The sequence below is a fragment of the Mus caroli genome, chromosome 1 (genome assembly GCF_900094665.2).
Source record: "Mus caroli chromosome 1, CAROLI_EIJ_v1.1, whole genome shotgun sequence".
NCBI classification, from domain to species: domain Eukaryota; kingdom Metazoa; phylum Chordata; class Mammalia; order Rodentia; family Muridae; genus Mus; species Mus caroli.
In genome coordinates this window covers 184,895,491-184,919,274 of record NC_034570.1, presented here as the reverse complement: position 1 = coordinate 184,919,274, position 23,784 = coordinate 184,895,491, and positions in this window count along the sequence as shown.

The window sequence follows — 23,784 nt, the reverse complement described above, 5'->3', positions numbered from 1 at the left end:
CCATTGGACTTGCAAACTTTATATGCCCCAATATAGGGGAATGCCAGGGCCAAAAGAATGGGAATGGGTGGGTAGGGAAGTGGGGGGCGCTATGGGGTACTTTTGGGATAGCATTGGAAATGTAATTGAGGAAAATATGTAATAAAAATATTAAAAATTAAAAAAAAGAAAGATAAAATCTTTATTGTCATAAAAAAAAAAGAAATGTTCAACATCCTTAGTCATCAGGAAAACGTAAGTCAAAATGACCCTGAGATTTTACCTTATTCCCTCAGAATGGCTAAGAACAAAAAACTCAAGTGGCAGCAACTGCTGGTGAGACTGTGGAGAAAGGGGCACATCCTCCATAGTTGGTGAGACTGCAAACTGGTACAACCACTCTAAGAATCAATCTGGCCATTCCTCAAAAAATTGGAAATAGTTCTACTTGAAGACCCAGCTAAATCACTCCGGGGCATATATCCAAAAGATATTCTATCATACCATAAGGACATGTGCTCCATTATGTTCATAGCAGCCTTATTCATTATAGCCACAAACTGAAAACAACCCAGATGGCCTTCAACTGAAGAATGGATACATAAAACGTGGTTCATTTACAAAATGGAATACTCTTCAGCTATTAAGAATGACGACATCATGAATTTTGCAGGCAGATGGATGGAACTGGAAAATATCATCCTGAGTGAAGTCATCCAGATCCAAAGGGGACATGCATGGTATCTACTCACTGATAAATGGATATTAGCCAAAAAGTAATGAATACCCATGATATACCTCACAGATCCTAAGAAGTTAAACGAGAAGAAAGGCCCAAAAGAGGATGCTTCAATCTCACTTAGAAAGGGCAACAAAATAATCACAGGAAGCAGAGGGAAGGAGGGATCTGGGTGGAAGAGGGGAGGAAGAGGAGGTGAAAGGGGGAAGGATCAGGTAGAAGGAGACAGGAAGAAGCCCAGAAGGCCAGGAGAATGAATGGAAATACGTGACTGCCAGGGTTGGGGTATGGGGGAAATCTCTAGAAAGTCCCAGAGACCTGAGATGAGAGAAACTCCCAGGACTCAGTGGGGGATGACTGTAGCCAAATTGCCCAATAGTGTAAAGATAGAACCTGAAGATACCATCTCGAGTAGTTAGACAGGGGTCCCAGTGAAGGGATGGGTGTACCAACTCACCTTCAAAATTTTTGACCCAGAATTGTTTCAGTTTAAAAGAAAAGCAGGGACAAAAACTGAGCAGACTAAAGGAAAGGTCTACCAGAGACTGGCCCAACTTGGGATCCATGTCATGAATGGGCACCAAACTCTCACCCTATTCCTGACATTGTACTTGCACACAGGAGCCTAATATGGCTGTCCTCTGGAAGTCTCTACCAGCAGCTGACTGAGACAGATGCAAACACTTACAGTCAACCATTGGATTGAGGTCTGAGACCCCTATGGAAGAGTTAGGGGAGGGATTGAAGGAGCTGAAGGGGATGGCAATCCCACAGGAAGATCAACAGTGTCAATTAACCTGGACCCCTGGGAGTTCCCAGAGACTAAGACACCAACCAAAGAGCGTACATGACTCGTCCAAGGCTCCCGACACATATGTAGCAGAAGACTGCCTTGTCTGGTTTCAGTGGGAGAGGATGTGCCTAATTCTTTAGACATGATGCCTCAGAGAAGAGGGATCCCAGGGGTGGAGGAGGAGTGAGAACACTTTCAGAGGCAAAGAGGAGAGGGGATGGGGTGAAGAGCTCAGGGAGATGGGGACCGGGACGGGGACAATATTTTGGATGTAAATAAATAAAATAATTAATAAAAAAGAAATGCAAGACACAAAAAGCAAGAAGGAGTTTATGAGAAGGCTTGGAATGAGGAAAGGGAAGGAAAAAATGATGTAATTATATCAAAAATAAAAGAAATAATTAAAAAATAATAAAATACAACTCAGAAGTTAANAAATATACAGCATTATCAATACAATGGAGATTCCTCTGCTCTCGTTTCTGATCATGACTTCTTGTCCCTCTACTTTCAAATGTAGTTACTCTCTGAGTTTGTTATTTATTCGTGTCAAGCCCTTCCCACAACCCACTCTGTGTGTGTGTGTGTGTGTGTTTCTTTCCTTCTCTCCTCTTTCTTTTTTAAACTTTATTTTTATTGTTTATTTGTTCATGTGGGTGTGTGCAGGTGAGTGCACATGCTGTGTGTGTATGTGGAGGTCAATGCTGGGTATCTTCTTCCGTAGAACTCTACCTTAGCTTTTAAGACAGGGTCTCTCATTAAAACTGGAGCTCACTAATTTGGCAAAAGTTGGCTATTCATTAAGCCTCAGGAGGGTCTTCCTTTCTCTGCCTCTCTAGCTCTAAGTTTTTTCTTTTTTATGATTTGATTTGTTAATGTTTTTGTGATATTTGTTTATATATGTACCTCTCATTAATCTTTAATAGTACATATTATTTTGTTATATATGTTTAAATCGATTTTCTTTTCCATTCTTATTTTTGCTATTTTAAAGTTGTAAGCACTAATGCAATGAATGTTCTCTGTGAACATTCCACTTATCCTCATCAGGTCTGGAAAAGGCTCATTTATTATCTCTTCAAATGTTTCCTGTGACCCAATTCTTTCCTTTTGAATCTCTGATAGAATTTCTCAGTATATCCTTTTAATTTTCTTAGATCCATATTTATTGACTTTTTCTTTCCCTCTCTTTGACTTTATTGAATATCTGAATGCATTTTAGAAATTTCTGCATTTCTGTTTTACTATGCACCAATTCTACTAGTTCTTTTTTGCATATTATTTTAAACCTATGTAACTTAACTGGTTTATTTAAGATATTCATCCTATGTGTATAAATTTGAGGTTTTAAAATGTTTTATTTTCAGAATATTATCTATCAGTATTATAAGGTTTTGTGATGGTTTGTATATTCTTGGCTCAGGGAGTGGCACAATTAGAAGAGTGACCCTGTTGGAGTAGGTGTGGCCTTGTTGGAATAGGTGTGTCATTGTGGGTGTGGGCTTTAAGACCCTTATCCTAGCTGCCTGGAAGTCAGTATTCTGCTAGCAGTCTTCAGATGAAGATGTAGAACTCTCAGCTCCTCCTGCACCATGCCTGCCTGGATGTTGCCATGTTCCAACCTTGATGATAATTGGACTGAACCACTGAACCTGTAAGCCAGCCCCAATTAAATATTGCCTTGATTGTGGTATCTGTTTACAGCAGTAAAACCCTAACTAAGACAGGTTTTCTCCCAGCATATAATTTGTCCCTTTTAAAATTATTTTTTTATAATATGGAAAGTTTTAATTGCAAGAAAGTTGAGTTTTTCAATCTTTTACTTTATGATCTGTGATTTGTTCTTTATGTAAGGAGTTTTTCTCCTTGTTACAGTGGTAAAATAATCTTGCTATAATTCCATAACAAAATCTTAAGTATTGCTTTCTCATATTTAGCCTCTGATAACACAGGAATTGGTATCTTTATGATGAGGCGTGGTGTAGTTACTCTGGATGAAGTTAACAAATCTTGCCTATTAACTCTGAATCTGCCTTTTGCTTACCATTTCTTTGTTGTATTGTTCTCTAATTGTTATCTGAAACAGTATCTCATGTAGCCCATGCTACCTTTGACATATTACAGATGTATATCACAATACCTGGCTTTGCTTACTAATCTTAAATGTAAGCTCAATATTAGATAAATTCTTAGTGTTAATTTATTTCTGGCTACCTCTTCTCATTTATATGTATATCAGGAACTGATATATAAATAGATGGATAGATGATGGATGTGCAATTTGACTAGTCTATTATCATAGTTGATAGGTAGTGAAAGCAGGTCTTTCTACTTCACTTTAAAAAAATTATGAGTATTACTGAACTTCCAAACTTTCATTTAAATTTTATGATCAAATTACCTCCAAAATTATTTGAATATGTTATAATTATAGTAAAGTGCATAACTACATAACTGAATAAAGGGCTAAGGATATGCAAATCTAAACAATTCTGGTCAAAACGTGGTCCTGCATATCAATCTGGGTTTCCATGTCATCCTGTAAGGGGAGTTGCCATGTTAGAACTGTGTGAAATTTCTTCCCAGGAGGCAAATTCCCCTTCTGATAGTTAGGTTAAGAGGCATAGTGTCTTTTTAGAATATCTTTTCTGCCAGACCAGTTAGTTATACTGGTTGGTTTTCACCAACTTGACACAAAGCACAGTCATTTGGGAAGAGAAAATAAAGAAGATGCTCCTGTCAGATTGTTTTAACTGCAAGTCTGTAGGGGCATTTTTTTTTTGATTAAAGATTGATATCAGAAAGCTCCTGGGCAGATGGTCCTGAGACATATAAAAGGCAGGTTGAGCAAGTTATAGTAATTGAACAAACTAGTAAGCAACATTCTTCCATAGTCCCTGCTTTAGTTCCTGCTTCCATGTTTCCTGCCTTGAATTACTTCTCTGACTTCCCTTCACAATGGACTATAAGCTGTATGATGAAATATGCCCTTTCCTCCCCAAGTTGCTTTAAGTCATGGTGTTTATAATATCAGCAGAATCCAAATTAATGCAGCCTCTTTCTCATTCTTTCCTCAAAATTCAGACATAATAGAGAAATTATCTTCTAATTTATCTTTATATATCAACTAAGATAATTGAAAGTAGAAATAGACTAGTCAAATCGCACATATGTAGCAGGACAAGTAAGCTGTAAATCTAGACAGCTGGTGTAAGGAAGAAGATGGAAAAGAGGAAGAGCACTCACCATGCCTTTGAGTTAGGGTCCAAGAAAGCAGGCAGGTTCAGGAAAGGAGGTTGCCCAGAAGCTACATTGGAGAGTCTTTAAAGAAAGAGAGAATATGAGACTTCTGCTTTGTAGGGCTAATTATAAAGATGAAATAGAAATAAAGACAAAAAAGGAAAAAGAAATGGTTACCTCAGTTCCCCTCTTCATATAAGCCATTTCTCTCTCTTTATCCAATTCTTTGGGCATTTCTCTTCAAATTTCTAGATGAGGTATCTACATTTACTGATTTTTCTTTTTAATCATTATTTATAAATTTCCTTGGTTGATAAGTGAGCTATGATTATTCTTTCTCTCCTGTATCTTTCAGTTCACTCTTCTTGCCCTAAGAGATCAATTCCAGGCAATAAAATAAGTAGTTCATTTTTCATAGTCACATCTTAATGTTGACCTGTAACATTCAGATCATTCACTTGGTATTCTATAGTTTATGAGCTCAACTAGTAGATCACCCAAGTAATTTTTTTATTTCTTTGCTGTTTCCTGAACTTTAAAAAGAATATTTTCTGGAAATAGCCATAGGTTAAGTTTGGTGGGTTTTTGTTTGCTTGTTTGTTTTGTTTTGTTTTAGTTAGTTTATATTTATTTATTTTTATGTATGTGAATGTTTGACTGAATATATGTATGTGTGTCATGTGCATGCATTACATGGGCAGAGAGTATAAGAGGGCATCAGTCCCTCTAGATCTGGAGTTACAGATGGTTGTGGGCTACCACATGGGTGCTAGGGATCAAATCTAGTCCTCTGTAAAGCCAGCGAGTGTTCTTTTTTAATTAACTTTTTATGAATTATAATATAATTGCATCATTTCTTCCTTTCCTCAAAATCCTTCATTGTACCTTCTCCCCACACTCAATTTTTTTCTCTTTTAAATTGGTGGTCTCTTTTCTTTAATTGTTACACACTCTCAAGATACATAGTTACTCTACCAATTAAATATCTTAGAGCAGCTGTTCTTTCTTGGTTCTCTCTTGAGGTAAGCCAAGAGGGAAGAGCACCTGCAGGAGAGGGGGCAAGACTTAGTCTTGTGAGATATTTAGGGTTGTCTTTTATGTAATAAAACCTCTATTTTTCTTAAGTCTAAATTGATTTTCAGTGGTAGCTGACCTGTCTTGAGTTCCTCTGAGGCCTGAAACTTCTGTCTGTGGTGTTTAGCAACTTAAAGTAAAACAGCAAGGATTAAATAAAAGTTTATTGCTGGTGCTCTTTTCTCTGGTGAATCAGTCAGAGGCTTCTTTGGATAAGCTGGTTAACTCTTTGTAAACCAGAGAGGAAGGAAAGGAAAAGAATTAAGGTGCTTTATATAGTCAAATATGCACAAATATGCACAGACACCATATACATTCAATACTCATACACCTACACTCTGGCTGGGCCCGACTCTCTGTCACAATCAGCTCCACAAATATTCATGAATCCTTACACATATACACATATACCTACACACACACATATAGACAGACATATACATTTAGATAGATAGATGGATGGATAGATGGGTGGATGGATGAATGGGTGGACGGATGGATGGATGGACGGACAGACAGACGGACGGATGGACGGATGGATGGATGGATGGACAATGGATGGATGGATGGATGGATGATTGGATGGGACAGAACTCACCTAGCCAACCATTCCTCCAACAACTTTATTTCTTTTCTCTGGTCTTTTATACCTTCTTAAACAAAGAGTTCTTTTGAAAATTTTCAGAGATAAAATGTTACATAGAATGGTAGTTACAGAAGGATGTTGATATTAACTTCAAAGCAGTGTTTAATTATAATATACTCATTAAAAGTTCAAAGCAACAGGTTTTACATGGTCTTGCCTTATCATAGTATACACCTGTGACTTTATCCTTGAACCTAAATGTTTTTCCTTGAATACAAAATTGTCCCAAGTCTATTTCTTTTTTACTATAATTATGAAATCTCATTTTTTATTATGTAGCCTTTATTACAACTATGAGGAGTGGACACATTATTCTATTCTCAATTATAACTTTATTACATCTTTCTAGCAACTAAGACCATCTCTAAAAACTTTCTTCCTAAAATTATTTGAACCAAATCAGGAATTCTATAGAATTATTATTTATTTGTCTATATAGCATTACTACAAGATCTTCATAGGTCTGCAAAAATCTGCTCAAAAAAGTGGGTCAAGACCTAGTGATTGTTATATATTTAATAATAACAGGAAAAGCTTATTAATAGCAGGACTCTTTCTTCAAATGAAATCTCCTCATCATTGCCTAGAAAAGCAAATCTGTCATAGATTTTAGTCTATGGTGGAACCATCTCAGGAAGATCACCTAGCTTCTCCTAGATGGCTCTTGGCACACTCTACTCTGTCTTCCCTGGCCCTGGTGCTGTTCTTACTCTGGCCTCCTTAAGGTCCATCCAGGATGCTGCATTCTGCTCTTTCTGCTTGGATTTCCTGCTTCCTTTTTGATTATCCCACTAGTCAGCATTTTTTGAGGACCCTGACAAAGAGAACATTCCACAATAACCTTGGCAGGGAGAATATTTCCCAAAGGAAGAATATGTATGTATATATGTGTGTGTGTGTGTGTATATGTATATATATATATATATACATATATATACACATATATACATATATATAATACAGATATTGATATTTCATATAGATATGGATATATACATATATAGTACATATATATAGTAAAAATATATTATATAATATAAGCAAATATATAATATAAACAAGCCTGGTATTCAGTAATTATCAACACTTATATAGGCCCATACCCTGCTGGCTCTGTCCCAGGGGTGGGAAACCATGTCACACTATACCTTCCACATGGCTATGCAGGACTCAGCAATATAGAAAAATAGATAATTTGTGATCATGTTATCAATTTCACATTATCAATATATGTAGTATTTGGAAGCCTGGACAAATTCCACCTATTCAATAAAACTAGTATAAACAATGATATCTTTTGGGGTATCATTTTTTTTTAAAGATTTATTTATTTATGTAAGTACACTGTAGCTGTCTTCAGACACTCCAGAAGAGGGCGCCAGATCTCGTTGCGGATGGTTGTGAGCCACCATGTGGTTGCTGGGATTTGAACTCTGGACCTTTGGAAGAGCAGTCGGGTGCTCTTACCCACTGAGCCATCTCACCAGCCCCTGGGGTATCATTTTTAACTTAAGCTTTATCACCATTTTCTAGAGCTTTCCTCCTGATAGAAACTTTCAAGTGTGGAGAAATCATATCAAAATTTTATTTAACTTTTCCCATTGCCTAGGATGGTGATCTCCTTACTCTCTTCTTAGATTACATTTAGAATAGAGCATGGTTCTTTCTGGTCTTGTGTCACCAAGTATCAATCCTCAAGTTTTCCTCACAGTGCTTTCCAGAGCTGGAGACCCCTTACACAGGAGGGAGCCTTATTTTTCTGCTCTTCATGGTTCTTCAAGCCAAAGTGTCTGTTTGGCCAATTGGGAGGATTCTTTTGGCAGATAGGCATTGCTCACAGGCTTGTGAATTTGGTTCCCTGTTCCTTTAGGAATTTCTCTTCTTTCCTTGTAAGCTCAGTTTTGCCAAAAGGGACACACACACACACACATCAGAACATTTTAGGATATCTCATCCACCTAGATTGCATACTAGATCTCTCCTAATTTACCTCTCAGTTAGCACTTCAGGCATCCTCTAACGAATGTCCAGATCCAATTTATTCCTAAAAATGTTTTTGGTTTTGTAATTTCAGATTAGCTTGAGTATAAATTATTTCACATAAAAATGCACTTTAAATATCTCAACCAATTTCCCCACATATTACTCATTCAGTAATGTTTATAATAATCCATGGAGATTTAGGAAAGTTAAAAAATATTTGAAACGGAACTATATTTAATAACTCATTGGTGAATAGTTTTGATTGCTACATGGGACCATCTTGTTCAATGTCTGAGGTAAGTCAGGCCATCCCCCCCCCCCCCCTCTGTTTATTTACATCTCTAAAAATGCCTTTCCACTTTCACATTCCTTTGTCGTGATTTTAGGAGCTTTGCTGGACCTCTTTGGTTCATGTACTTTTTAATACAGGCTTTTGTATTTCTGAGAAGACTTTTTTTTTTTTTGCTAAGCATTGTGAAGATGTCAGCTATAAATTTAAACAATAGAATGAATAATGCAAACAAGAAAGAATCCGTGCAATAGTTAGGACAACTGAAGATCAACTGCAGATCTCCCACTTGCCCAGACTTGTATTCACATCCTAAATTTCACTGGCCCCAGCAGGAAGATGTCTTAGAGCAGGATTTAAGTTAGGGGTAACACATACAGGGAAATGCATGCAAGCCATTACAGAAAAAATTGACATGTGAGACTTTATTAGTAAAGGCTTTCTGTGTATGTATGTAGATCCACTGACTTTTCTAAAAATGAAGTGAAAGAGGTTTTTGTTTTGTTTTGTTTTCTTCTTATTAAGAAAAGATATAGAAACAAAATTCCAAGAGGGCAGATAATTATTTCTATTTAATTTCTTATGTTTTGCATTCTGTTTGCCAATTAGACAACAACTCTGTCTATGGAAATGATCTCATTTTACAATTCTCCCAATAAATGATGCTAGCTGCCTACATGGTGCCCGGCCCCAGGACACAGAGCTCAGTGTGAGGAAGTCCTTGTATGGAGGCTAGTTGGTAAGGTTGCTGCATGAATGTTTGCTCTCTCCCAGTTTCTATGTCTGGGTGCCACATTCTACAGCTGCATAAATGGGTTAGCTCTCCACAGTATTCTACCTCTCCGAACTAAAGTAACCGTTCATAGTCAACAAGACAAGCTTACATTCTGATCATTTATGCTGACACCTCCATGTAACTCTTAAAAACATAAACATAAATTACTAGGTCTTTATCGACTCACATTGCTATGTGAAGAAATACAGACACAGGAAGGCAAATTAAGAATCTTCTTTTATGTAACTTGAGCCTTCATCCTTAATCACTTCTTTATCTAACTTCATATTTTTCCTTTACAAAAACAATCTTTTACATTTTTAGGTGACATTTTCAACTCCACAAAGTCCTAGATTTTCATATTTCTAGAAAATCAGTTTCTTCTTTTCTTTCCTAAGAGCCTCTGGTAGCTCTAAGGACAAAGGCCTTCAGGCTTTTCTTACACTTAATAGAGAAGGTCATTTAGTGTCACACCTGGCTTCTCTTACTTAGTAGGGAAGACCATTAAATCTCACATCTGGTTTCTCTGAATAGACTCTGACAATATCTTAACTGGCTAGCTAGATGTCTAGAGGAAATCTGGCTGTAAGCTTCCAGAAGCGACCTTCCTCTAATTTTCTTTTCGAGTTAAAAGAGGAAGGTCCAGGAAGACAGTGGCAAACAACAAACAAGGACTTAAAAATACTTATGAGGAAAAAGAGCTCTCACTCCAGTTGGGTATCTAGTGGTGTTTCTAGTTAGCAACCCTCGCTTACTTCTACACCAGTATCCTGATAGAAATTAATTTTAAACTCATATATGTAAATGATTTTTTTCTGTTATCTTTATTAGTATTATTAATTATGCATTTATTTGGTTTTATTATAACATTAGTTATGATTTTATTATAATACGTTCATACATATATACAATGAATTTTGATCATATTCATCTTATTTTTTTTGTCCCAACTTTACTCCCGCTGACCTCCCTCTTCCAAACTACTTCTACCTCATAACTGTTAAATTTAACTTAATTTATTTTTCCATTGACTTTCATTATGACTCCTTATAGGATAAATAAGAGGTTGTTTACAGGGACATGAGCAATTTACCAGTGGCTACACAACTGAAGTAAATGTTTCTCTTAACTTAAAAATTTCTATTAGTTATATTTTAAAAAAGCAAAGAGAACCAGGCAAATTAGTTTAAGCACATATTTTATATATCCCAATGCACTTAAATATTTCTTCTAACGTGTGGTGAATATAAAAATATTTAAGTGTTTTAGATTTCCCCTTTATGCTATGTATACTTTATATACTTTTAACCAGATATGATGATATATTCTTTTTAAAATTACATATGTGTGTTCCTATGTACAAGCTTGTGTGTACACAAAGGCCAGGCAAGTATATGTGATGCCTCTTAGATAGAGTTCCAGGTGCTGGGATCTGAACTTGGGTCCTCATGATTATGCAACAAGCATTCTTAACCTGAAGTCACTTCTCCAGCACAGACACTCAATTCTAATGGGAAATGGTTGGATTAAAGAACTTGATTTTATAAATTTATAGTGAAAAATAACACACACATGCACATGCACAGGCACACACACACATGCACATGCGCGCACACACACAATCTCCCAAACATACTTATAAACTCTCTTTTAACTGAAAGTATTCTTTAATGTTTCCACCCAGATCTGGTCTGTCTTCCTCTACAATTCATGAGTTTTTGAAAGACTGGATCTCATGTAGACCAGACTGACTCAAGCTTATTATGTAGCAGAGTTTGGCTTTGAACCCTAGTCTTTCTCCCTCAACCTCCTGAAAGCTGGGATTGCAAGTGTGTGCCATCACACCTGGCTCTGTCATTTTACTAGTAGTCACTTTGAGAAAGAAAAAGCTACTAGTTTCAAAACTATGTCTGACCAAGTTAAATAAATTAATTAACTCTTATATGAAGTTAGCATTGAACTTAAAACTTGGATTGATTGATTGATTGATTGATTGATTGATTGATTGTAGGAAATTCACTTGTTCTTGGTTGGCAATCTCTTCACATTTTTCCAGTTATGTTGTAATGCAATTTTTATAATGCTATCAACTACAATTACAATTGTGCATATAAACAATAACTAAAAATGGCAAGGCGATTTAATCGATTATATTATGTAAAGTCTTCATGTCAACTAAAAATATCAAGTTTAATTAGCTAGATTGAAGGTAAGCTTTCAATTCCTTAAGGTTTTAAATTTGGCTCTTTCAGGCATATTACAAATGAAATTACGAATAAAAACATAAATCATACTGCCTTTTTGGTTTTTATCTTATTTTGAAATATTCAACAAACTTTATAAGAAAATTTTGTGTTTAAGTAAACAGGCAGTAAATCTTTATAAAGCTCTCTCATGACTCAATACAAGAATGTTGGCAAAGAAGTCAAGAAGCTATTAAATTCATTGTATTCTACTTCTTTCAAATGACTCATTGCTTTTGCATATATACAATGAATGATTTAACAACGCTATCCAGGGCAACCTTATGGAGTGCTTCAACAAAGAGCATAAATATTTTTAAGATGTATCACAGAGTACAACAAAGAAGTAAAGGAAGCACTAGCCTGACTTTGAAAACTACAATAAATCTGATTCTGACTTACCTTAGCTGGAAAAGTACTTGTTTAATGTCTAGTACTACTCTCTAAGCTACTTCTTTGACAGACATAGAATACTTAAAATAATTGTGGAATGAGTTTGATAGTGAATAAGCAACATTTTTTTTTTAAAAATTAAACATTCTTTGGATTGAAACATATCTAGAATATTTACAGGACAGTGTATTTTATATCTTCTAACTTACCTAAGTTTAAAACAAAAACACAAAACAGAAAACTAAAACCCATATGGGGGAAAAAAAGAAAAGAAAGGTAGATATTTTCAGAATTTGAACCAACATATCTTACTTTCTTTTTCTTGAGTAGGGATGTACAGATGAGTGTGGGCTGCACGCATGTATCTGCACATATGTGCACACACATGTAGAAGCTAGAGGACCTTGGAAGTCATTCCTGATATCTACATTTTTAAATTTCCTTTAGCATCTTTCTATCTAAGAATGTGTATGAATCTTACACCTATGTGTGAAGCAAAGCACTTTAACATCTGGCCAATTACACAAGCTTGGTTCTTGTTAAAACTCTTTTTTTTTTTAAAAAAAAAACGTTTTTATTAGATATTTTCTTTATTTACATTTCAAATGTTATCCCCTTTCCTGGTTTTCTTTCCAAAAACCCCCTATCCTCTCCCCACCCCACCCCCTTGCTCACCAACCCATCCTCTCCTGCTTCCTGGCCCTGGCATTCGCCTATGCTGGGGCATAGAACCTTCACAAGACCAAGTGCCTCTCCTCCCATTGATGATCAACTATGCCATTCTCTGCTACAGATGCAGCTAGAGCCATGAGTCCCACCATGTGTTTTCTTTGGTTGGTGGTTTAGTCCCAGGAAGCTCTGGGGATACTGGTTAGTTGATACTGTTGTTCCTCCTATGGGGCTGCAAACCCCTTCAGTTCCTTGGATACTTTCTCTAGCTCCTTCATTGGGGAACTTGTGCTCAGTCCAATGGATAGATGTGAGCATCCACTTCTGTATTTGTGAGGCACTGGCAGAGCCTCTCAGGAGACAGCTATATCAGGCTCGTGTCAGCAAGCTCTTGTTGGCATCCACAATAGTGTCTGGGTTTGGTGGTTGTATATGGGATGGATTCCCAAGTGGGGCAGTCTCTGGATGGTCATTCCTTCAGTCTCTGCTCAAAACTTTGTCTCTGTAAATCCTTCCATGGGTATTTTGTTCCCTCTTCTAAGAAGGATTGAAGTACCCACACTTTGGTTTTCCTTCTTCTTGAGTTTCATGTGTTTTAAAAATTGTTTCTTGGGTATTCTGAGCTTCTGGAATAATATCCACTTTCAGTGAGTGCATATTATGTGTGTTCTTTTGTGATTGGGTTACCTCACTCAGGATGATATCCTCCAGATCCATCCATTTGGCCTAAGAATTTCATGAATTCATTGTTTTTAATAGTTGCACACTACTCCATTGTGTAAATTTTCTTTTACCACATTTTCTGTATCCATTCCTCTGTTGAGGGACATCTGGGTTCTTTCCAGCTTCTGGGTATTATAAATAAGGCTGCTATGGACATAGTGGAGTATGTGTCCTTACGACATGTATTGCTGGATTCTCCGATAGTACCATGTCCAATTTTCTGAGGAACCTTCAGACTGATTTCCAGAGTGGCTGTACAAGCTTGCAATCCCACCAACAATGGAGGAGTGTTCCTCTTTCTCCACATCCTCGCCAGCATCTGCTGTCACCTGAGTTTTTGATCTTAGCCATTCTGAGTGGTGTGAGGTAGAATCCCAAGGTTGTTTTGATTTGCATTTCCCTGATGACTAAGGATGATGAATTTTTTTTTTTTTTGGTGCTTCTCAGCCATTCATTATTCCTCAGTTGAGAATTCTTTGTTTAGCTCTGTACCCCATTTTTTAATATGGTTATTTGGTTCTCTAGAGTACAAATTCTTGAATATTTTGTATATATTGGATATTAGCTCTATATCAGATTTAGGATTGGTAAAGATTTTTTCCCAATCTGTTGGTTGCCTTTTTGTCTTATTGACAGTGTCCTTTGCCTTACAGAATCTTTGCAATTTTAGGAGGTCCCAGTTGTCAATTCTTGATCTTACAGCATAAGCCATTGCTGTTTTGTTCAGGATTTTTTTCCCCTGTGCCCATATGTTCCATGCTCTTCCCCACTTTCTCCTCTATAAGTTTCAGTGTCTCTGGTTTTATTTGGAGGTCCTTGGTCCACTTGGACTTGAGCTTTGTATAAGGAGATAAGAATGGATCTATTTGCATTCTTCTACATGCTAACTGCCAGTTGAGCCAGCACCATTTGTTGAGAATGCTGTCTTTTTTTCACTGAATGGTTTTAGCTCTGTTGTCAAAGATCAAGCGACCATAGGTTTGTGAGTTCATTTCTGGGTCTTCAATTCTATTGCATTGATCTATCTGTCTGTCACTGTACCAGTGCCATGCAGTTTTTAGCACAATTGCTCTATAGTATAGCTTGAGGTCAGGGATAGTGATTCCAACAGAAGTTCTTTTAATGTTGAAAATAGTTTTTGCTATCCTTGATTTTTTGTTATTCCAGATGAACTTGCAAATTGCCCTTTCTAACTTGGTGAAGAATTGAGTTGGAATTTTGATGGCAATTGCATTGAATCTGTAGATTGCTTTTGTCAAGATGGCCATTTTGATTATATTAATCCTGCCAATTCATGAGCATGGGAGATCTTTTTATCTTCTGAGGTCTTCTTCAATCTCTTTCTTCAGAGACTTGAAGTTCTTATACATTTTTCACTTCCTTAGAGACACACCAAGGTATTTTATGTTATTTGTGACTTGTGAAGGGTGTTGTTTCCCTAATTTCTTTCTCAGTCTGTTTATCATTTGTGTAGAGAAAGGCCACTGATTTGTTTAAGTTAATTTTTTAACCAACTACTTTGCTGAAGTTGTTTATCAGGTTTAGGAGTACTCTGGTGGAATTTTTGCGGTCACTTATATATACTATCACATCATCTGCAAATAGTGATATTTGACTTCGTCCTTTTCAATTTGTATCCTTTGATATCCTTTTGTTGTCTAATTGCTCTGGCTAGGACTTCAAGTACTATATTGTGTAGGTAGGGAGAGAGTGGGAAGCCTTGTTTAGTCCCTGATTTTAGTGGGATTGCTTCAAGTTTCTCTCCATTTAGTTTGATGTTGGCTGCTGGTTTGTTGTATATTGCTTTTACTATGTTTATTTAAGAGCCTTGAATTCCTGATCTTTCCAAGACTTTTTCATGAAGGGGTGTTGGATTTTGTCAAATGCTTTTTCAGCATCTAATGAGATGATCATGTGGTTTTTTTTTCTTTGAGTTTGTTTATATAATGAATTACATTGATGGATTTCCATATGTTGAACCATCCCTGCATCCCTGGGATGAAGCCTAATTGATCATAATGGATGATAGTTTTGATGTGTTCTTGGATTCAGTTTTCAAGAATTGTATTGAGTATTTTTGCATCAATATTCATAAGGGAAATTGGTCTGAAGTTCTCTTTCTTTGTTGGGTCTTTGTGTGCTTTAGGTATCAGAGTAATTGTGGCTTCATAAAATGAATTGGGTAGAGTACCTTATGTTTCTATTTTGTGGAATAGTTTGAGGAGTATTGGTATTAGGTCTTCATATTTTTAAAATTAACAAAAAAAATTCTTGAGGATGGAGAGACAGTTTATCAGTTCAGCACTTGTAACTTTTGTGGAGGACCCAATTTAGTTCTCAGAATCCACATGGTGGCATACAACCATCTTTAAGTACAGTTCCAGGTGTGCTGATGTTTTCTTCTGACTTCATGAACAAGGTACACATGCATTAATCAGTCAAAACCTACATATAAAATATTTTAAAAATTAAGTTTTTACATTTTCCTTAAATATATAATCTTCATAAATAATTTCATCATTTCTTCATTGAATGCCGAGAGGAGTTTATCAAATCTACTTGCCTTTGCTGAAAGTATCTTTTAATAGAATATCATTATTATTGTTAAATGAAATACACACAACAATTATCTGTCTTATTTTATTTTTCTTCCAGCAAATTAGAGCAGCCATTGATTGTGGAATTTGCAGCATAAAGCTGTTCTTTCTTCCATTTTTCTTTCTTTTATTATTACTTCTGTAAACATGGAATGGGTAAATGTGGAGGAGAGAAGGAACTTAGCTGCTACTTCACAGATGCCACCCTTCTTGTTTAGTGAGGCAGGATCTCATTGCCCTGGGTCTTTCCAGGAACAGTAGGAGCTAATCAGGGACCCAGAGACCTACCTGTCTCTACTACCCCAGAACTGAAATTACAAGTATTTAGTATTCTATTGTTTGGCTTTTTCTTTGTTTGTTTTTAATATGGAAGGGATGGGGGTTAAATTCAGATCTCCATGCCTGTAAGCATAAGACAAGCATGTTACCAATCAAGCTATTGGAGCATTATAAGATATAGCTATACAATTCTGCATCAGTCATGTACTTTGGCTTCAGACTTAAAACTGTCCACATTTACTTTTAAGCTTAAAAATAATTATGTTGTGATTAAAATAATATTTTCCCATTCTTATGATTACCAGCTATAGATGTCACTGTAGCTTGTAATACTTGATAAAAATATGATGGATAAAAGAGTGAGGTAACCCAATCACAAAAGAACTCACATGATATGTACTCACTGATAAGTTGATATTAGCCCAGAAACTTAGAATACCCAAGATACAAGATACAATTTACAAAACACATGAAACTCAAGAAGAACAAAGACCAAAGTGTGGGCACTTTGCCCCTTCTTAGAATTGGGAACAAAATGTCCGTGGAAGGAGTTACAGAGACAAAGTTTGGAGCTGAGACGAAAGGATGGACCATCTAGAGAAGGCCACACCCGGGGATCCATCCCATAATCAGCCTCCAAATGCTGACACCATTGCATATGCCAGCAAGATTTTGCTGAAAGGACCTTGATATAGCTGTCTCTTTTGAGGCTATGCCGGTGCCTGGCAAACACAGAAGTGGTTGCTCACAGTCAGCTATTGGATGGAACACAGGACCCCCAATGGAGGAGCTAGAGAAAGTACCCAAGGAGCTAAAGGGGTCTGCAACCCTATAGGAGGATCAACAATATGAACTAACCGGTACCCCCGGAGCTCGTGTCTCTAGCTGCATATGTAGCAGAAGATGGCCTAGTCGGCCACCATTGGTCTTGCAAACTTTATATGCCTCAGTACAGGGGAAAGCCAGGGCCAAGAAGTGGGAGTGGGTGGGTAAGGGAGTGGGTGGGGGGAGGGTATGGGGGACTTTTGGGACAGCATTTGAAATGTAAATGAAGAAAATACCTAATAAAAATATAATGATATACATTAAGAAAATCATCAAATAATTTAAGTCAGTCAGTATGTAGATGCGAACTAAATCACTGATGTATGTGTGACACTAAAAATAGCGTGCCCCCTTGTCCCCCACCACACACACACATACACACACACACACACACACACACACCCTGAATACACGGAAAACCACTATATGTGACAAATGTTAAGCATCATGCATGTTCTATGAAAACATTTTGCATTGCTTCAGTGTTTAGTAGCTTTCTTGTCCCTGAGACAAGTGTTCACTATACATTCTCGGACTGGTCTTCACCTCATCAATGTCCCCCTTCAGCATTCTAGGTGCTGGAATTGCACTGTATACCATCACTCTCAGTTATTGCTTCAGTTTTTAAAGTTAAAAGCAGGAACATGGCACCACAACAGTTCTAGCCACATTTCAAGTGCCTCGAAACAGGATGTAGCTGGTAGCACCATATAATATGCAGCCTCTGATGGTGTGTGCATTAGTTAGACCCAATAATCTCCTGGTTCCATCCAAAACCCTGGATTAAAAAGCATTTAGTTCTTTAAATAAATCTTTTTCTTTTAAATGCATTATTGATATAATTTACAACATTTCTTTTCCCTTTCCTCTATCCAAACATTCCCACACACCCCTTCCTGCTTGTTCTCCTTCAAATTCATGACTTCCTTTTTTCTTTTTCAGTAATTGTTAAATATATATATATATATGTATATGTATATTCCTAAATATAATCTATTTGGTCCATATAATGTTACTCTATTTATGTTTTCAGGGATGATAGTTTGGCACTGTACAACCAATTAGTGTTCTCTTCCCCGGGGAAAGCTCCTTTCCCATTCCCAGCTTTCCTAAGTTGCCTATAGTTCTTTGTGTAGGGTTGAGGCCTACACATCTAATTTTCTCCATCTAATTTTAAATGAATACTTTTAAACACACATGAATAGATGTTTTGAAAATATGTTTAATCTATAATTGATGGTGACTCTTCTAAATAAGGATGCAATAAAGTGAAATATAAACTAAACATTGAAATATCTTAACTTTCATAAATTTGTCTTCCATATACTTGATGTTTTTGTTTATTGAATAGTATATATTACATAAGAGTTGCATATAATTCATTAATTAAGCACAGTGCCTGGAGCCTGATAATCCACATGCCTGCTTGATTTTTCTCGTCATCGGATTATGAATAATTTTGAGCCAAATGAGGGTGGTGCTGTTGTTTTGAACTGCTGCTGCTAAAGATGCTGCAGTGCCAAGGGTGAACAATGTCTGAGGGTTGGGGCTAGACTTTGAAGATGGCAGAGGCTCTTACATCTGTCTCTTTCCAGAGCCATGGTTCTATCCTGTGGCTATCTGGGTGGAGAGTGCTCACAAATAAAGTTATCTTTACAGATTGGTGTCTTGAACCACATGTTCAGGGAATGCTGGATATCATTGAGGGCCTCACTCAGTGGGCTGAAGAGGAACTCTAATGTAGTAGTCAATCTGGAAGATAGAGAAATTTCTTTTCCTTGGACAGTTCTTTGTGTTTCTTGATCAGAGACAAGGGCTGTGTGTCCTTATGTCTTTGACTCCATGGTTTACCAAGCTTTGAGCCACTTTCACAATCACAGCTGCTCTATTGTAGACAGATGCAGCTGTTAAAGATTACCACATAGCCAGGTATAGAGGTTCTTAAGAGACAGAGGGAGAAAGACCACAAGCTAGAGGGTAGCTGGGGCCACCTAGTGACTTTGTCTCAAAACCTAACAAAATAACCACAAAAGTTTGTCATGATCTAGATAACTATAATTTGAGTAAAGAAATCTCTATGGAAAGAAAGATAAATAGGTTTTCCTTTTCAGAATTTGCTTCCATCCTTGCCTTATTGTATATAAGTGTATTGTTCAACTCTAGTATGTGACTATTAATCATGCCAAGATCTTTCTATGATAAGTAAGAAAGGGGGAGCTAAAAGAATAAAAACCAGTATTTACTGGGAGCTTACTACCCCCGAGAATGTCAAGAATCTTGAAAGTATTAGTTAAGATGGTTTTTTATCATAATTTTGAGATGATGAATCTGAAGCAAAAAGAAGACAAAAAACTCGCTCAGGATATAAAATTGGTCAAAGGATATTGGTATTCAAGCCAATTTTCAGGCTATGAGGTTAAGCATCTTTCCTCCAACTTCACCCCACATAGATGTGTGTGATATGTGTCTACACGAAACATGTCTTGCTTTTTTCTTTCATGTACCTCCTTGGAAAAGAGATCTTACTTATATACATTACATAAGACTGACACACTTAAACTTTTTATTTGTATTGTTGAATTAAATCAAATAATGTTTATAATGGTTTTTTTTTTCATTTACAGTTTGAAAGTTGTCCTGCTTCCTGCTCTAGAAGGGCTTATATAAAAAATTACAATAAGAGATAAGATAATTAACTGTGAACTTCTTCAATCAACATGGGAGGCTGCAGCAAGAGAAGGCAATGAAGACTTAATGGAATCGAACAGATACATAGTGACAAACTGAATTCATACTTTTTGGGAGTTCAGACAAAAGTTTAAGATGTTGGATGGTGTAGGTTTCATTTTCTGACAACCAGAGGATAAAATTCCTCTGCTGACAGCTCAAACAGGAACTTATTACACGAGTTATAAAATGGAAATTGAACAATAATATGGAAAATATCTCACTCTGGCTTTATTAGTCACAGAAGAGTCATTTAGATTCTAGGTTGTCATATTATTCTTAAATAAGAGCAGCTGCCCTTACATTTTGACCTGATAGTTGTTAAAGCCTCTCCACAAGGCTGAAGAGACAAGCATCACACTTACTCCAAGGCCTGAAATTGCATGATTGGAGCCCGGAGAATAAAAACTTGTAATTCATGTGCTTCAATTCTCTCAAATGCCAGATGCTGAAAAATTCATCAGGCACATGTTTAATATCAATAAATAATGAGAAAAGTCTCTAAACAATACAGAATTTTTCTGAACTGTTTGTCCAAATTAGAGCTACATACTTAATGCATGGTGGATAAAAATACGCATGCCATTGGAATTTTAAAACCTGGACTTGTCATCTTGCCGAGTCAGACTGACATCTTCCAACTTCCAATGAGATTTGAGCCTCTGTCTAGGAGAGCCAGTGGAACAAAGAATAATAAATTGGACTGTACCTAAAAGTCTATGAAGGCAATATCACTGTTATCTCCATTCTGCAGGTTAGAAAACTGGGGCACAGGGAAATTGGATCCTAACTGCTTTGAGTACCAAGTCTTCTCTTCCCTAAGGACAATAATTGAAAAATTGTTCAAGGACAATCCTTGAAAAATCTGTAAATTGCTCCAACCTACTGGAAAAAACTATTCCTATTCCTCAAATGCATGTGACCATCTATGTATATCTTCCAAAGAGTTCTTCTAAATTGCTATTGCCTGTCATTTTTAAAAAAGAAAATTTGCTGGATGCCAAAATAAGTAATGTAAAAAAAGGAACTTAAATAGCAAAACGATTCCATGTAGCTAGCTGAAGTTGGGTGTGGTGGTTTACATCTGTAACTCCAGCACTTGGGAGGCAAAGCCAAGAGTTTAGAGAGTGGGAGGCAAGCCTGGAAAACATAGTAAAATCCTGTCACAAAAACAGACCAAACAAATAAGTCAAAAAGAAGTTTTATTCCCTTTTTGTCCTGTTAGATACCTGGAGAGTGGAGCTGCTATCACAAGGCTATTCTCTCTTAGTTGCTAAGGGAACAGAGGCAGTTCTCTGATCAGTTAAATGGTGTTGACTTAAGCAGGTATTCATGATGATTTTACATAGTGGAGGAAAACCTATTTTGTCTTTTATTTTTCCAGTCAAGTGTATGGACTTTAGTTTATACATATTAAAACACACACACACACACACACACACACACACACACACACACACACAAATAATAGGTTGTCACAGTATTTAGTTTTAAACATGAAGTTTTTAAAATTTTATTTTAGATTATTTATTTATTTTTGGTTTTTCAAGACTGTTTTTTTTTTCTGTGAAGTCCTGGCTGTCCTAGTACTCACTATGTAGATCAGACTAGTCTTAAACTTACAGAGACCTATCTACCTCTGTCTCCTAAGTACTGAGATTAAAGGCATGCACCACCACCACCTGGCTTCAAAAATGGGTTTAAGAATTAATTTTATAAGCATATAACATAATTTTTACTGCCTTATAATCTGAATGCTATAAAGAACAGATACATTCACACACTGATAAGACTCAACTAAAAATAAATTCTTGTGGTAAAAAAATATTTTGTTATTAGTGCATATTAATTATATCAGATGGCAAGATTCATTGTGACATTTCATTCATGCATATGTCATATTTGATCATTTTCATATCCACACCACCACTTAGCTCTTACCTTGACTTCTCTCCTGATCTTTTCTATTAGTCTACTTTGATATCATTCCTACCTTCAAGGAGTCTAAAAAAGAGGGGAAAAAAGTAATTTGGATGCTGATTTCTAGTTCTATTCATTTTCCTGCAAAAGACACAACTTATATAAGATTTACTGTTAAATCATATTCTGAAACAAACACACACACACCACGTTTTTTCTAGTCATTTATTGATGGGAAACTCCATATCTTGACTAGTGTAACTAATTTACAATCACACCTGCAGTTCCTCTTTCCCCTATGTCCTCATCAGTATGTGTTATATTTTCCAGTTTCTAAGAGACAGTCATTTTGATGGGTGATTAGAAATTTCAGTGTTGTTTGGATTTGTGTTTTTCAGTTCATTGTTCACTTCCTAACTTTATTACTTGCTCTTGATGTTCAACTTCTTAAAGATTCTTTTTAGATTCTTTATTAGAGCTACATTCCATACAAAGCACTTTTGTGGATGTGTTTGCATGTGTATATTTTTGTAGGCGTATGTTCATGTGAGTTAGAAGCTAGAGGTGAATTTTTGGGCACATTCCTAAAGAGTCATACACTTTGTTTTCTGATTCAGAGTTTTTCAATGAGACCTAGGTCTTCGGGATTTTCGAGCACCAGAGATTCTCCTGTCTCCACATCTCCAGTGCTAAGATTACAGGTGTGTGCTACCACCCAGCTTTTGTATAAAGGTTCTAGGGATTGAACTTAAGTCTTCATTCCTTCTTGCCATCACTTTATTGACTAATCCAACTTCCTAGCCCACAAAGTGCTACTTAATACTAACAACAGGACTAGGAAAGTCCTAGCCAGAGGAGCTGTTGTGGTTTGGGAGCACTGGTGAGGCCAGTGATGCAGGAATTTTAAGTCATTTGGGAGATGGCACTATTAACAACAGCAGGAAAGTTAAGAACCATGCTTGTAGCTGAGTGGTGGTGAGACATACCTTTAATCTCAGCATTCAGAAGGCAGAGCTAGGCAGATCTCTGAGTCAGAAGCCAGCCTGGTCTATAGAGTGAATTCCAGAACACACAGAACTCAGAGAAACTTGGTCTCAAAAAAACAAAAGATGAAAGAAAAAACAGAGGAGGAGGAGAAGGAGGAAGAGGAGGAGGAGGAGTAAGAGGAAGAGGAGAAAGAGGAGGAAGAGGAGGAGGAGGAGGAGGAGGAGGAGGAAGAGGAGGGGGAGAGGAGGAAGAAGAAGAGGAGGAGGAGGAAGAAGAAGAAGAATAACAACAACAACAACAACAACAACAACAACATCCACCAACACCACCACAACCACCCTCACCACCATGCTGGTTCAAAGGGAAGTATGGGGACAAATGTAGACATCTTAATAGTAGAGGCTTGAGAGCACCAATGTTTTTAATAAACAGTTTCCCTACTTCCTTTGTTTGGGACCTGTGCTACCACTTACTATTTCTCATTAATACTGACAAATGTCAAGGGATCTTTAACCATATGATAAAGATTTGAGAGAGATTTCAAAAGCATGATAGGATCTGATACCACCTTTGAAAATTAACTTCTATACGTAACCAGTGTTAGACCACTTCTCTCTCTATTCTCTCTAGTCAAGCTCATTCATCTATGTAATCAGCCTGTGTTTCTAAGCCAAGCACTGCAGGCACTATGGCAACTTGGAGTAAGGTGGTGAATAATTCAAGTTAGGTACAGCATTATTAGAGAGACACAAGAACAGGAATTAAAGGGAAAAGCATTATACAAGGTCATAGAAAGAGCTAATTCGTTTAGCAAATTGTATCTTATATCTTGGGTATCCTAAGTTTTGGGCTAATATCCACTTATCAGTGAATACATATTGTGTGAGTTCCTTTGTGATTGTG